Below are 13857 nucleotides of genomic sequence, written 5' to 3'. Positions count from 1 at the left end.
AAGCAAGTCTTGATTAATTTAAAAATAATCATACAAAGTATTTTCTCTGACCGCAATAGAGTAAAGCTAGAAATCAACAGAAAAACACCTGGAAAATACACAAATGTGTGGAAATTGAACAACACATTATTAAACTACCAGTGGGTCAAGGATGAAATCAAAAGAGAAACTATAAATTCTTAGAGTCAAATGAAAATGAAAGCACAACATACCAAAACTTACAAAATGCACTGAAAACGGTGCTCAGAGGGAAACTTATAGTGTAAATGCCTACATGAAAAAAGAAGAAAGTTCTCAAATTAGTGGCGTAGCTCAACACCAGGAATTGGAAAGAGAAGAGAAAACTAAGCCTAAACCCACCAGAAGAAAGTAAATAAAGATCAGAGCAGAAATAAAATCAAAAACAGAAAAACAATAGAATCAATAAAACCAGAAGCTGGTTCTTTGAAAAGATCAATAAAATTGATAAACCTTTAACTAGACTGACAAAGAAAAAAGGAGAAAAGATGCAGATAACCAAAACAAGAAATGAAAGAGGGGCCATTACAACTGACCTGATAGAAATAAAGAGAATTACGACAGAATATTATGAACAACAGTATGGCAACAAACTGGATAACCTGGATGAAGTGAACAAATTCTTAGAAGCACACAGCCTACCCAAACTGACTCAAGTGGAAATAGAAAGTCTCAACAGACTCATAAAAGTGAAGAGATCAAATCACTGATCAAAAATCTCCCAACAACAAAAAAAGTCCTGGACTAGATGAGTTCACTGAAGAATTCTACCAAACATTTAGAGAAGAATTGACACTAATACTTTTTAAACTCTTCCAAAAGATAGACGAGGAAGGAATACTCCCTAATTCATGTTATGAAGCAAACATAACCCTGTTACCCAAACCAGACAAAGATACCACAAGAAAAGAAATGAATGTAGATGCAAAAATACTAGGGCACAAAATCCAACAACATATTAAAAGAGACATACACCAGGATCGAGTAAGAATTATTCCAGGAATGCAGGGATGGTTCAACATTAGAAAATCAATCAGCGTAATACACCACATCGATAGCACAAAGGAAAGAACCACATGATCTTCTCTATGGATGCAGAAAAGGCATTTGATAAAATCCAACACCCTTTCTTGATGAAAACTCTAAAGAAGATTGGAATATCAGAGAAATGACTCAATATGATTCAGGGCATATGTGAAAAGCCAACAGCCAATGTTATGCTTAATGGAGAAAGACTGAGAGCTTTCCCCTTGAAACTGGGAGCAAGATAAGTGTCTTGCTCTCACCACTTCCATTCAATATTGTATTAGAAGTTCTAGCCAGAGCAATAGGACAAGAAAAAGATATACAGATTGGAAAAGAAAAAGTAAAATTATCTCTATTCGCCGATCATATCCGATACATAGAAAATCTCAAAAAGTCCATAAGAAAGCATCTAGAGCTAATAGAGGAATTTAGCAAAGTTGCAGGGTACAAGGTCAACAAACAAAAATCAGTTGGGTTTCTCTTTACCAGCAATGAGAAATCTGAGAGGGAAATTAGAGAAACAATTCCATTTATAATAATATCTAAGAGAATAAAATACCTGGGAATAAATCTAACCAGGAACATGAAGGACTTATACAATGAAAAATGTAAAACATTCCTGGAAGAGATTAAAGAAGACTTAAATAAATGGAAAGATGTTCCATGTTCATGGATTGGAAAGCTTAATATTGTTAAGAGTTCATTAGTACCTAAAGCAATCTACGGATTAAATGCAATCCTGATCAAAATTCCAATAGCCTTCTTTACAGAAATAGAAAAACCAATCCTCAACTTTATATGAAATGGCAAGAGGCCCCAAATAGCTAATGCAATGTTGAAAGAGAACAAAGTAGGAGAACTCACATTTTCTTGTTTTAAAACATAATATACAGCTACAGTAAACACTAGGTTTGGTTTTAGTAAAAAGAATACCCTGGTACTGCTATAACAATAGACACTTAGGCCAATGGAATAGAGTTGAGAGTCTAGAAATAAACCCACACCTCTATGGTGAGATCGTTTTTGACAAGGGTACTAAGTCCATTTGAGAGGGAAAGAAGAGTGTCTCCAATAAATGGTGCTGGGAAAACTGGATTTCCACATGCAGGAAAATGAAACAAGATCCACGCCTCACACCATACACAAAAATAAATTCAAAATGGATTAAGAATCTAAAAGTGCAAACTAAAACCATAAAGTTCTTGGAAGAAAAAGCAGGGGCAATGCTGTCAGGCCTAGCTTTCAACAACAGATTATCTGATCCAATAACAAAAGCGTAAGTAAGAAAAGACAAAACAAATAAATGGGACCTCATAAAAATTTAAAACTTTTGTTCATCAAAAGACTTTACAAAAAAAGTGAAAAGACAAGCTACCAACTGGGAAAATATCTTCGGAAACCTTATATCTGACAAGAGTCTAATAACTAAAATATATATAAAAATTCGACAACTTAAAAACCAAAAGATAAATACGGTAAGTCCCTGACTTAAGAGCATCCGACTTACGGACAACTCATAATTAAGAACAGATTCCCGTAAAGCTTATTGTCTTACAATTTTGAGGTAAATGCAATGATGCATAATAACAAACCCATGCACTCTTTTGTGATGCTCATGAAGACATTGCTCAGCCTCAGTGGTTGTCAGTTCGAGGAATGAGAAGGCCAACCACCTTTCTAAGTCGGATCATGCTGCCCTTAACCCTGTGTTAAGTTTGTAACTTTGTATTTGGCTTTAAAGTTTTGCTTATTTACCCTTGTAACCTTGCCTGCAGACTGTAAATCTGATGTAAGTGCTGGTGTTACATACAAGGAAAGGAAGGTGATCATGATTGAAAATAAAATGGAAATAATAAAGCTACCAGAAAGAGGTGAAATACCGTCAGTCATTGGAAAAGTCTTAGACTACAGTCAGTCTACAATTGCAACAATTTTAAAGGATAAAATGAGAAAAGTGGAGCATATGAAGGGTTCCACCCCAATGAAAGCTACATTTATTACTAAGCAATGCAGTTGTTTAATTATTGAAATGATGTCGTAGAGTTACTCAGCTCCCATGCCAAAGAATTAACCAACTGACCTTATGGGACTACAACAGCACATGATAGTATTTGAGGAAGAAAATCTGGACCTAAAAACTCCAGAACCAAAAAAGTTTTTGTCAAAAGCGTTAGCTGAAGACTTTCGTCTCATTGAAGCAGGGATGGCAAAGTTAGAGGAGCAAGATCCCAATATAGAGAGGTTCACCAAAGTTTACCGTACAGTTACCCAGGGCCTCAGCTGTTACAAGGCCATTTATGACAAGAAGAAGAAAAACCCTGTATAAACCTCTCTTGATGTCTACTTCAAGAAACTGACTCTAGCAGTAAGACCCCTCCTCTGCCCTCACTCCAACAGCAGAATCAAACCCTGACTCTCCAGCACCAGGCCCATCATCTTCAACAGTACCCACCGCTCCATCATCTTCTCCTGCATCATCCAATTATGAATGTTATCGTAATGCATCATGAATGCCCCTTCCAGGATGCAAAACATTGATGGGACGAGAGTGTTTACCTTTAATCATCATCTTTTTTTCTTTCTAAACTGTTTTAAGAACTGTTTCTTCAATTTTTTTTATAATACTGTGTACCTATACACATAAAAAATACATACAAATTATCTCTCTGTCTTCAGTACAGTACCATATGTAGTTAGTTTTATTATTACCATATTATTATTATGTTTAAGAAGTTTTTAATGTATTTCGAAGTGTTTCTTAAGTGTTTAATATACATGGAGAGGTAAAATACATGCTATATAATAAGACAGTCATTTAACTAACTGATGCTAAATAAGAACCGTTTGTACCTGTTTTGACTTACCTACAAATTTGACTTAAAGACGGACTTAGGAATGGATCTTGTTTGTAACCCAGGCACTGCCTATAACCCAATCATAAGACAGGCGAAGGATTTGAATAGACATTTCATCAAAGACGACATTCAAATGGGCACCAAACACATGAAAAGATTCTCAGAGTCATTAGCCATCAGAGAGATGCAAATCAAAACCACAGTGAGATTTCATTTCCCTCCCACTAGGATGGCTAAGATAAAAAATAAAATAAAATAAAATAAACCCAGAAAATGACCAATTTTGGTGAGGATGTGGGGAAATTGGTATCCTTACCCATTGCTGGTGAATATGCAAAATGGTACAGCCAATCACGGAAAACAAATTCCTCGAGAAACTAAAAACAGAAGTGCCTTATGACCCAGCAATTCCGCTCCTAGGTATATACCCAAAAGACTTGAAAGCAGAGCCTCCAACAGAGACTTGTACACCAGTGTTCATTGCAGTGCTATTCACAATAGCCAAAAGGTGGAAATAACCTCAATGCCCATCAACTGATGAATGGATAAATAAAATGTGGTACATACATACAATGGAATACTACTCAGCCAATAGGAGAGATGAAGTCTTGATACATGCTACAGTACGGATGGAGCTGGAAGACATTATGCTGAGTGAAATAAGTCAGTCACAAAAGAACAAATATGTTATTACCTCACTTACATAAAAAGACAAGAGGAGGCAAATGTATGGAGAACTACGTTTATCTGTGGTTACCAGGGGTGGGAAGGTGGGGGGAAAAGGAGGCTAACTATGATCAGGGTTAGGATAACCTAGCCAATTATTTTAAATGCTGTCAATAAGTTGTACACTTGTAAAAAGTTGAATTGCAAAAGTTATGTGATATATTTATAACAACAGCAACAAAAAGAGTAGCCACTGACGCTGATTATGTACAACCAAAAACCTCATGGGATTTCATTTCTGTGTTTGGAAGTTTAGTATGATGGTTTCATGGGACATCCCAGTTAATTGGCCTAATAACATGTTTAGTGCTTCTGTTCTTCCTCCTAGTCTGATGTGTAGTGCTTGGAGTCTTAAAAGCTTGCAAACAGCCATTTAGGGCACAATTGTTCTCTTATTCACCTGGAACAATAGAGGAAGAAAGAGAATCAGGAATAGGAGGACATGGTACCCCAAAACCAAAACCAAACCCAGTGCCATTGAGTTGATTCCAACTCATAGTGACCCTATAGGACAGAGTAGAACTGCCCTGTAGAATTTCCAAGGAGCACCTGGCAGATTTGAACTGCCGACCCTTTGATTAGCAGCCGTAGCACTTAACCACTACGCCACTAGGGTTTCCAGGAGGATATGGTATGTGTGGCTAAGTACCTCCCCAGACAACTGTGTCCTTTGCCATGAGACCAAAAGAACTGGATGATGCCTGGCTGCCATTTTGAACATTTTGATTAAAGATTCCATAGAAGAATCCTGATTAAAAGGTGAAAAAGCACAACGTAATTTCAGATCCATATAGACTCCAGACTTCCTGGAACCATGAAGATTAAATGAACCCCTGAAACTATTGCCCTTAGATCATCTTTAAACCTTAAACCAAAAATATCCCCTGCAGTCACCTTGAAACCAAGCAATAGTTTAGCTTAACTAGTAAAACATGTCTGCCTTGAGCATTATGCTCTTTTAAGAACTATCCATATAGGATCAAATTGACAACAGCAACTCGAAAGATTAGATAAGAACCTTAGGGGGCAGTGAATTTATGTTAATGGGGAAAAACTCAGAAAAGGAGAGTGAGAATGGTTACAACTTGAAGAATGTAATCGATGTCACTGAACAGTACCTGTAGAAACCGTTGAATTGGTGTATGTTTTGCTGTGTACATTCTCAACAGTAAGAAAATAAATAAAATTACATTAAAATAAATTCACGAAGTTTGCAAGTCCTTGCCTCTGGCTTGCAGAGGGGCCTGTGATTTCTCAGGGCACAGCATATTACTTCAGTATGACTCCTTCTGTATTTGTGGTTTTCCCACGTAAGAATGTCTTATGTTTTTTAGAATGTTCCACGAGTGGCAGAGATTTTTCACATTTATCTCATTGGATCCTGACAGTTTAATTTCATGATACAGGAAAGGCAAACATTAATATCCCCATGCTACGGATGAGAAAAATGAGGCTTGGAGGAGCCAGTGCTCCAAAATGTTCCTTTCTTTTCTCTTTACGTGGTCTTTCTTCTTCTGATAGTCCAAGCTCTGACAAGTACCTAGGACGTAATCCATCAGAGGACCGGAGCCAAGCCTGTAATCTTCCCACCACTGCCTCTCTTGAAATTTGGTCTTAAGTCTCTGCCTACCACGTCTATTCATTTTATCCTCACTTTTTTGTTTTGGTTTTTAATCGGTTAGAAGGAAACGCTGGTGGCGTAGTGGTTAAGTGCTACGGCTGCTAACCAAAGGGTCAGCAGTTCGAATCTGCCAGGTGCTCCTTGGAAACCCTATGGGGCAGTTCTACTCTGTCCTCTAGGGTCGCTATGAGTCGGAATCGACTTGACGGACGGCACTGGGTGGGTTTTATCGGTTAGAAAAATGTGTGCCTTCATGCTCAGAGGAAAGATAATTTGCAAGAACAAAAGAAAAGCTAACCTTGACTGAGCACCCAAGAGACAGGGCACTGTGCTTAACACTTGGAGGTGTGGTTTTAGTTAATCCTCTTGGCAGTGAGGATGTCCCCACTTTAAAGGCAAAAAACAAAACAAACAACAAAAAAAACCCCTAAGGTACAGGGAAGTTAACTAGCAGATCTAAGAGAAATAATGTGAATGACTTAACACCATTTTTTGCTACCAGTGTTTCCTCTAGCTTCAGTAGCCACAAAGCTTGCCTTCAAATACTACATTTAAGCCTCAGGGAGAACCAAGAAGTGGGTGTGCCCTTGATATGAATGAGGCGCTTGCTGGTTGAGGCAGTTTCCTGTCAATCAGTCTAAGAGTTTGAATCAAGAACATTTTTTTTTTTTTTTTTTAACAATCAGAACTGAAGGGATTAAAAAAATTAACCTAAAGGAAATAGTCATCAGTGTCTTAAAAAAAAAAAAAAACCTCATGTCCTCATATTATTTTTTAATGTCGTGAATGAATGCAAGAATGACTCATTGACAGAAATACCAGAAAAAAACAAAAAAAAAGTTTATGACCTCAATTTACAGACTCTTTTGCTGTAAATAAATTAATTAATACATCAATTGATTGATTAATTAATTAAAGCCAAAAAGTGATGGCAAATTCACTCTCTAGTTGGTCATAAGAAGCAAATAAAAGCTACCTGTCATTTGACTGACACATCTAATGGGAAATGCTACCAAAAAATATCAGGAAGACAGAGGCTGCCTTCCTGTCTTACCAAAAGAAGCTTTGGTTCTGGACAGAACTTAAGGCCCTTTCAATTTTACCCCATAAAGGGGAGGATAATACCAGATTTCCTGCATGAAAAAGCTCAATTCCCAGGTGCTTCTTTTAGTTACTGAACCCAGAAATATTCTTAAGAAAGAATAGATCTGTACTCCATCAAGCACAGATCTTTCTCTGATCACTGAAAGGGGGTAGAATTGCGTAGACTTTTAGAACGTAAGAACTGGGAAGGATTTTGGGAATTGGTTTAGTCTCTTGCATTTATTCATAATGAAATGAATAAGGAAAAGAAACAGTTCATTCACAAGGCCAAGGTCACACAGTTAATTAGGAGTATGGCTTGGAACAGATCAGCTCCAAATTCAGCATTTGAAGACACGTAAATTACTCTCACCTGTATTGGAAAAAAAGAAAAAATTGCAGACATTCTAGAAAGTGGGTGTTAGAGAAAGGCATTTCAATTTAAGAGTTTAGTAGCAGATAGGAAATGATACAGGAAAACAATTGGTAAAAAGGTTTTTCTAAGAACTGAGTCATCCCCTCCAAAAGACTGCCATTAAAGACTAGAACTCAAAGATGGGCAAAGGAGTCTGTTGCCCGAAGGTATTACTTCTGCAAGCCTGAATTCAACCATGTATTTGGGTTTGTGCCCAACTTTTCTCAAACATAGGAATGTCCCTCCTCTTTCCCATCCCGTTCAATGACATGCAAGCACCACAAGGGAAAGGATTTTGTATGTCCTGCTCACTATTCTGTCTCAGAGTCAAGAATAATGCCAGTCCAGGTAGCAGGCAGTTGCCAATATTGTTACAATATTTGTTAAGCATTTGTTGAGTGAATTAACTTAGAAAAAGCATTCTTCGAGATAATTTTTTTCTGAAATTATTCTAAGTTTTCAAATAACATTTGAATTTAATTTTTTTCCACAAATGACTGATAATAGTCCTTGACCACCAACTATGTACCAGGCACCATGTACAGCATTATCTATCTATTTTCACAGTTATTCCTCACACCATCCCTCTCAAGTAGGCATGATTATTTTCTCCATTTTTACGGATGGGGGCACTGAGGCTTAGAAAGGCTAAGTAACTTGACTAAAATCACATGGTTAGAAAGGACACAAGCCTGGAGCTCAAACCCTTAGCCACCACAACATCTGGCATGATCCACAGTGGAAAATTTTGCTCTAAATCTGAAAAAATGGAAAGTTTTTTTCTTATCTTCCCTACTAGCTCTAGATTTGATCATTTGCCCTAATGTATTATCTATAGGTATTCACACTTTCTGCAATGGTGCTTGTAGGAACTCTGTGACTAAAATTTTACACAATGCTTTCAAACTTGGGCTGAGTGTATGTGTTATAAAAAAGAGCTATCATACATGAAAATAGAAAGTATGAATAAGACTGATGTTGCCCTCAAACGGAGAATCTCATTTATGCTGACAAAACCAAAAAAATACCCAAACCCAATGCTGTCAAGTCTATTCCGACTCATAGCGACCCTATAGGACAGAGTCGAACTGCCCCATAGAGTTTCCAAGGAGTGCCTGGTGGATTCGAACTGCCGACCCTTTGGTTAGCAGCCGTAGCACTTAACCATTACGCCACCAGGTTTTCCACACTGACAAAAGCAAGTAATTTAGAAGCTATGACAGTCATTCCAGGTATGACTCATTCATATCTACACAGAGATTTTGAGGATCTGAAAATAACCCATAATCAGAAGCATCATGTTATTGTAGTTGAACAAATGAGAGTTTATTCCATGAAAAAGAGTAAGATCAACTGATTTTTTTCAGATCACATTTCCATCTCTAATGCATATACACATTGCTCAAAAAAAGAACTACACTCAAGTGACATGTTTTGGGAAGATGCGTCTTGAACCACCTAATTTCTTCTGTGACTGACAAAGAATTTAACAATGTACGGTACTTTCATGTGATCACAATGAATACAGGTTATTACCGTCCAATTAGCAATTACTCAGCTCATCTTAAAACTATCTTTCAGGCAGCTGAAAATTAAGATTTAATTTAGAAATGTTTTGGTATTTTTACCTTCATCTCCCCATTCGCCTTTTCTTCAGTGCTCTTTATTTATTTTTAGAATTTTTTTATTGTACCTTAGGTGAAAGTTTACAGAGCAAATTAGTTTCCCATTCAATAGTTTGTAAATAAAGTGTTCCGTGGTTTCAATTTCATTCCCTACAATGTATGTGAATTTTCCCCGTTTCCATCCTAGGCTCCCCTGTTTCCTTTCGTCCCAGTTTTCTACTACTTCCTGCCTTCTCATCTTTGCTTTTAGGCAAATGTTGCCCTTTTGATCTTGTATAATTGATTGTTCTAAGAAGCACGTTGCTCTCTTGTGTTGTTGTTTATTTTATGGGCCTGTCTTTGGTTTGGTTCATTTCCAGTTTAGAAGGATGTCTTAGGGCCATAGTCTAAGAGATTCCTCCAGTCTCTGTCAGACCAGTAAGTCTGGTATTTTTTCTGAATCTGATTTTTCATTCTATAATTTTTCTTCTGCTCCATCAGGGACCCTCTGTTGTGATCCCAGTCAGATCAGTTGGTAGTGGTGGCTGGGCACGGTCTAGTTCTTCTGGTCTCAGAGTCGTGTAGGCTGTGATTCATGTGGTCCATTAGTCCTTTGGACTAATTGCTCCCTTGAATCTTTGGTTTTCTTCACACTTCTTTGCTCTGGATGGTAAAAGACCAATAAGTCTATGTTAGATAGCTGCTCTTAAGACACTACCAAAGTAGGACACAGAACTTTGTCCTTATGAACTGTATCGTGCCAGTTGATGTAGACGTCCCATGAGTCTCTGGTCCTTTGCCACCGAGCATAGGAGCTTTGTCCCAAGACGTGTTTGGTTATGCCTATCCTCTGTGCACGTTAATTCATCGCATTTTCCTTCTACGTTTTTGTGTAGGCTTTTAGCATGTGGAAATGATTCGCAGCTGAAAGCAGAGCTTATAATTACTACATAAGGCAATAGTGGTTTCGAATGTTGATTATTTTGAAGATTTTCGCACTTGTGATACTAGGTAATATTTACTCATTCAAGTTAAACTCCATTTGCCTTTGTTTGAGTATTTTCTTTATGATAACTCTAACAATGAATGGAAGCCAGCAAGTGCTAATTAACCATCTTCTCGTTGTTCATAACTGTGCTAGTCCTTCAGAGGGCTTTAATAGAATAGGATAATTAAGGTAAGATATATGACCCGCATGCATCTATGGGGCAGTTCTACTCTGTCCTATAGGGTCACTATGGGTCGGAATCGACTCGAGGCACTGGGTTTGGTTTTGTTGGGTTTATATGACCAGCAGTTCCACTCCTAAGCATATGCCCAACAGAGAGGAGTCCGTGTAGCCACAAAAACATGTTCAAGCTGCTTTATTTGTAAAGCATTTGTATTATTTGTTTGTAATTGTCCCAAACTAGAAACAACCCAAGTGAATAAACAGATTGTGGTATATTCACATTACGGAATTGCAAATAGCAATTAAAAAATAGGACAACCTGGGGGAGAGTGCTGACACATTCAGGGGTTTGCAACCAATGTCACGAAAGAATATGTGTGTAAATCTTTGAATGGGAAAGTAATTTGCTCTGTAAACTTTCACCTAACCAACAATAAATTGTTCAAAAAATATATATAACAACCTTCTAATCCATGCAATAATATGTATTTATCTCAGAAACACTACAATGAGTGAAAGAAGACAGATACAAGAGAGAACACACTGCATAATTCCATTTGTATGAAGCTGAAGAACTGGAAAGATAACGATGATAGAAGTCAAAGAGTGGTTACCTCTAGAAGGAGGGTGATTATTTACAGAGAAAGGAGACAGAAAATTTCTGGGTTGCTGGAAATGTTTTTTATCTTGTTCTGGACGGTGATTACACAGATGTATACAAACGTAAAAATTCATGACACTGAACATTTAAGATTTGTCCATGTTACTGTACATAAATTACAAGTCAATTAACAATTTATCACTCTGAACTTTTTTTTAGCCCAACATTTTTGTCTTGGAGCTATATCCAATTTGATGCATCTAGGCCTATTTCACTATTTTAACTGTATCTTTTTTAAAAAGGTGATTTATGCTCTGATGGAATTTGGCCTGATTGAAAGGAGTATTTGTTAGGATAACACTAACTACTGAAACAAGTAAACCTTCACACTTCAGTGTCTCAACCCAAAAGAAGTTAGGTTCTTCTAACAGTTGAGTTCACAGTTACAGCTTAATATGAATGTTCTGGTTCTAGTCCATATGATGATCCAGGTTACTTCCAACTTGTGACTTACCGTTTCCTGCCCAGGGGCCTCAGAATCTTCTACCTCCAACTGAAAGACAGGGGAAGAGAACATGATTAGAAAACTTTCCAGATTTCTATTCAGTGACGTGTATGTATTTTTCTAGCCTCTTTTGTTCATCCCAGTGCACAGCGGCCCCATAAGTGAGGAGCTAGCAAGATGGCTCATGACTCCCTGACCATCTTCACAGTTTCCAGCCCTGTGTACCTGCTCCATGTACATATAGCAGCATGCTGGGGTGATTAAAAGTGTACCCTCTGCCACCAGTGACCTGACCAAGCTTGGGGTAATTACCTGATCTTCTCATGCCTTACCTTTCCCATTATGGAGAAAATAACAATACCGCTTCATGGAGTTCTTGGTCAAACTATAAAAGACGTGTGAAGAACTTACAGTAGTACTTCAAACATAATATATGTTTAATAATAGTTAGTTATGATATATACCGAACGCTATAACTAGCCATACCAGAATGTCTACTGCACCTCAAACATACTCTAGGCTTCCTAGCACCAACAGAAATCAAGTTCTTCCCCAAGACCAGTTTCATGGACACGTGGCCTGAGCAGATACATAGGGAACCATGCTCAAAAGGGCGCTCGGGGGTGGCACTTGGTACGATGCTATTTTATCACCATCTTGAAATTGGAATGTGTGTTTTGCAAGTGAAGTTGGTGGGACAATGGAGTATATGTATGAGCAGAGGGAAGACAAACAATATGCGCGTCCACTGTTGTTCTTCACCACTTCGCTCACATACAGCATTTTTGGTGCCCCATGTCTACAGAATTCCAGCGGACCCACAATGTGGAATTTCAGAGAGACTCGAATCCAGTACAAGGTAAGCGTGTTACATCTTCAACTGAGTAAGCAGGACACTGACAACCTCAAGAGGTCAAGCTTTAGTTCCAACTAGAACTTGCTTTGAATGCAGAAAGAAAGCAACAACCAAGAAACTCTATCATATCCTTTCTTACTCATATGACTTTCCAGTATTAATTAACAACTTAGTCCAAAAATAATGGCAAAGAAAGTTCCTTTTCCTTTTCCTTTCAGTTCTCCGTTACGGTCAGTGAAACAAAAGTGAAGTTCTGGTAGAATGTACGTGTATCAAGTAGTGAAATAAAAACAGTTGTGCTGTGCCCCCATTGTTCTGGTAAGAACAACAACAACAAAATGCATACATGCACTATAAAATACAAATAGTCTCATTTCACCGATTTGGCATGAGTTAAATGCTTTTATATCTGCATTTAAAACTGGTACCGCACAATATAAAAACTAATGATAAAATTCATGCTAATCACTGAAAAATTTTATTTTTGTTTACTTAAAAACAAAAAACCAAACCTGTTGCCATCAAGTCAATTCCAACTCATAGCAACCCTATAGGACAGAGTAGAACTGCCCCATAGACTTTCCAAAGAGCGCCTGGTGGATTCGAACTGCCGACCTTTTGGTTGGCAGCCATAGCACTTAACCACTACACCACCAGGGTTTCCTTAGAATGACCTTAAATAGCAAATAAAAAACATCATGACAAGTTCAAAGACAGAACATAGAAAAAAAGGACATAGCTTTATATTTTAATACTTTCTGTTGCATGTTTTCCCTGCTTTTTGAGTAAGGGATCCTGCATTTTCATTGTGCACTGGGTCTCACAAATTATGTTGCCAGCTTTGTTTTTTCCCTCTGTCAGACTTCTCCCAAAAGTTCTCCCAGCCACCTTATGCAGGAAACCTTACCTGATCCCCTCCACTGTTCCTGGACTATCTTCTCGCCGGCTCTCACATAGCAATTTATATTTATATCTTTCTTATTGTACTTTCACCCTTGAATTAGAGTTAATTTTGAACATGTCATCTTTCCTAACAATCTGTCTTTCCTGAAAGACAGGGGAAGACATTGCATTCTCATCTTGTTGGCCATGAACCAAAATCAGTGGGGCCCTCATATAAAACAATAAGCTCCAGGAACTAACATTGAAAAGATAGAATCAGAATCTCCAGGGTTGGGTCATTCAGCTGTGCAGCCAGCTTAGGAAATAGTTGTCAAATGAATGAAAGAATACCAATGGTTTTTGTCCCTGGAATGGTACTTTTTCTAGTCCCAACACTCCCTGATAAAATCTGGTCCATCCCAGGTTGAAACTTGTAGAATCCTAGTAATAAGAATGGTGTCTTAGTTATCGATCGCTTCCGTAACTGAAATACC

The sequence above is a fragment of the Loxodonta africana genome, chromosome 27 (assembly GCF_030014295.1).
Source record: "Loxodonta africana isolate mLoxAfr1 chromosome 27, mLoxAfr1.hap2, whole genome shotgun sequence".
Lineage (NCBI taxonomy): Eukaryota > Metazoa > Chordata > Mammalia > Proboscidea > Elephantidae > Loxodonta > Loxodonta africana.
This window is presented reverse-complemented; position numbering follows the sequence as displayed.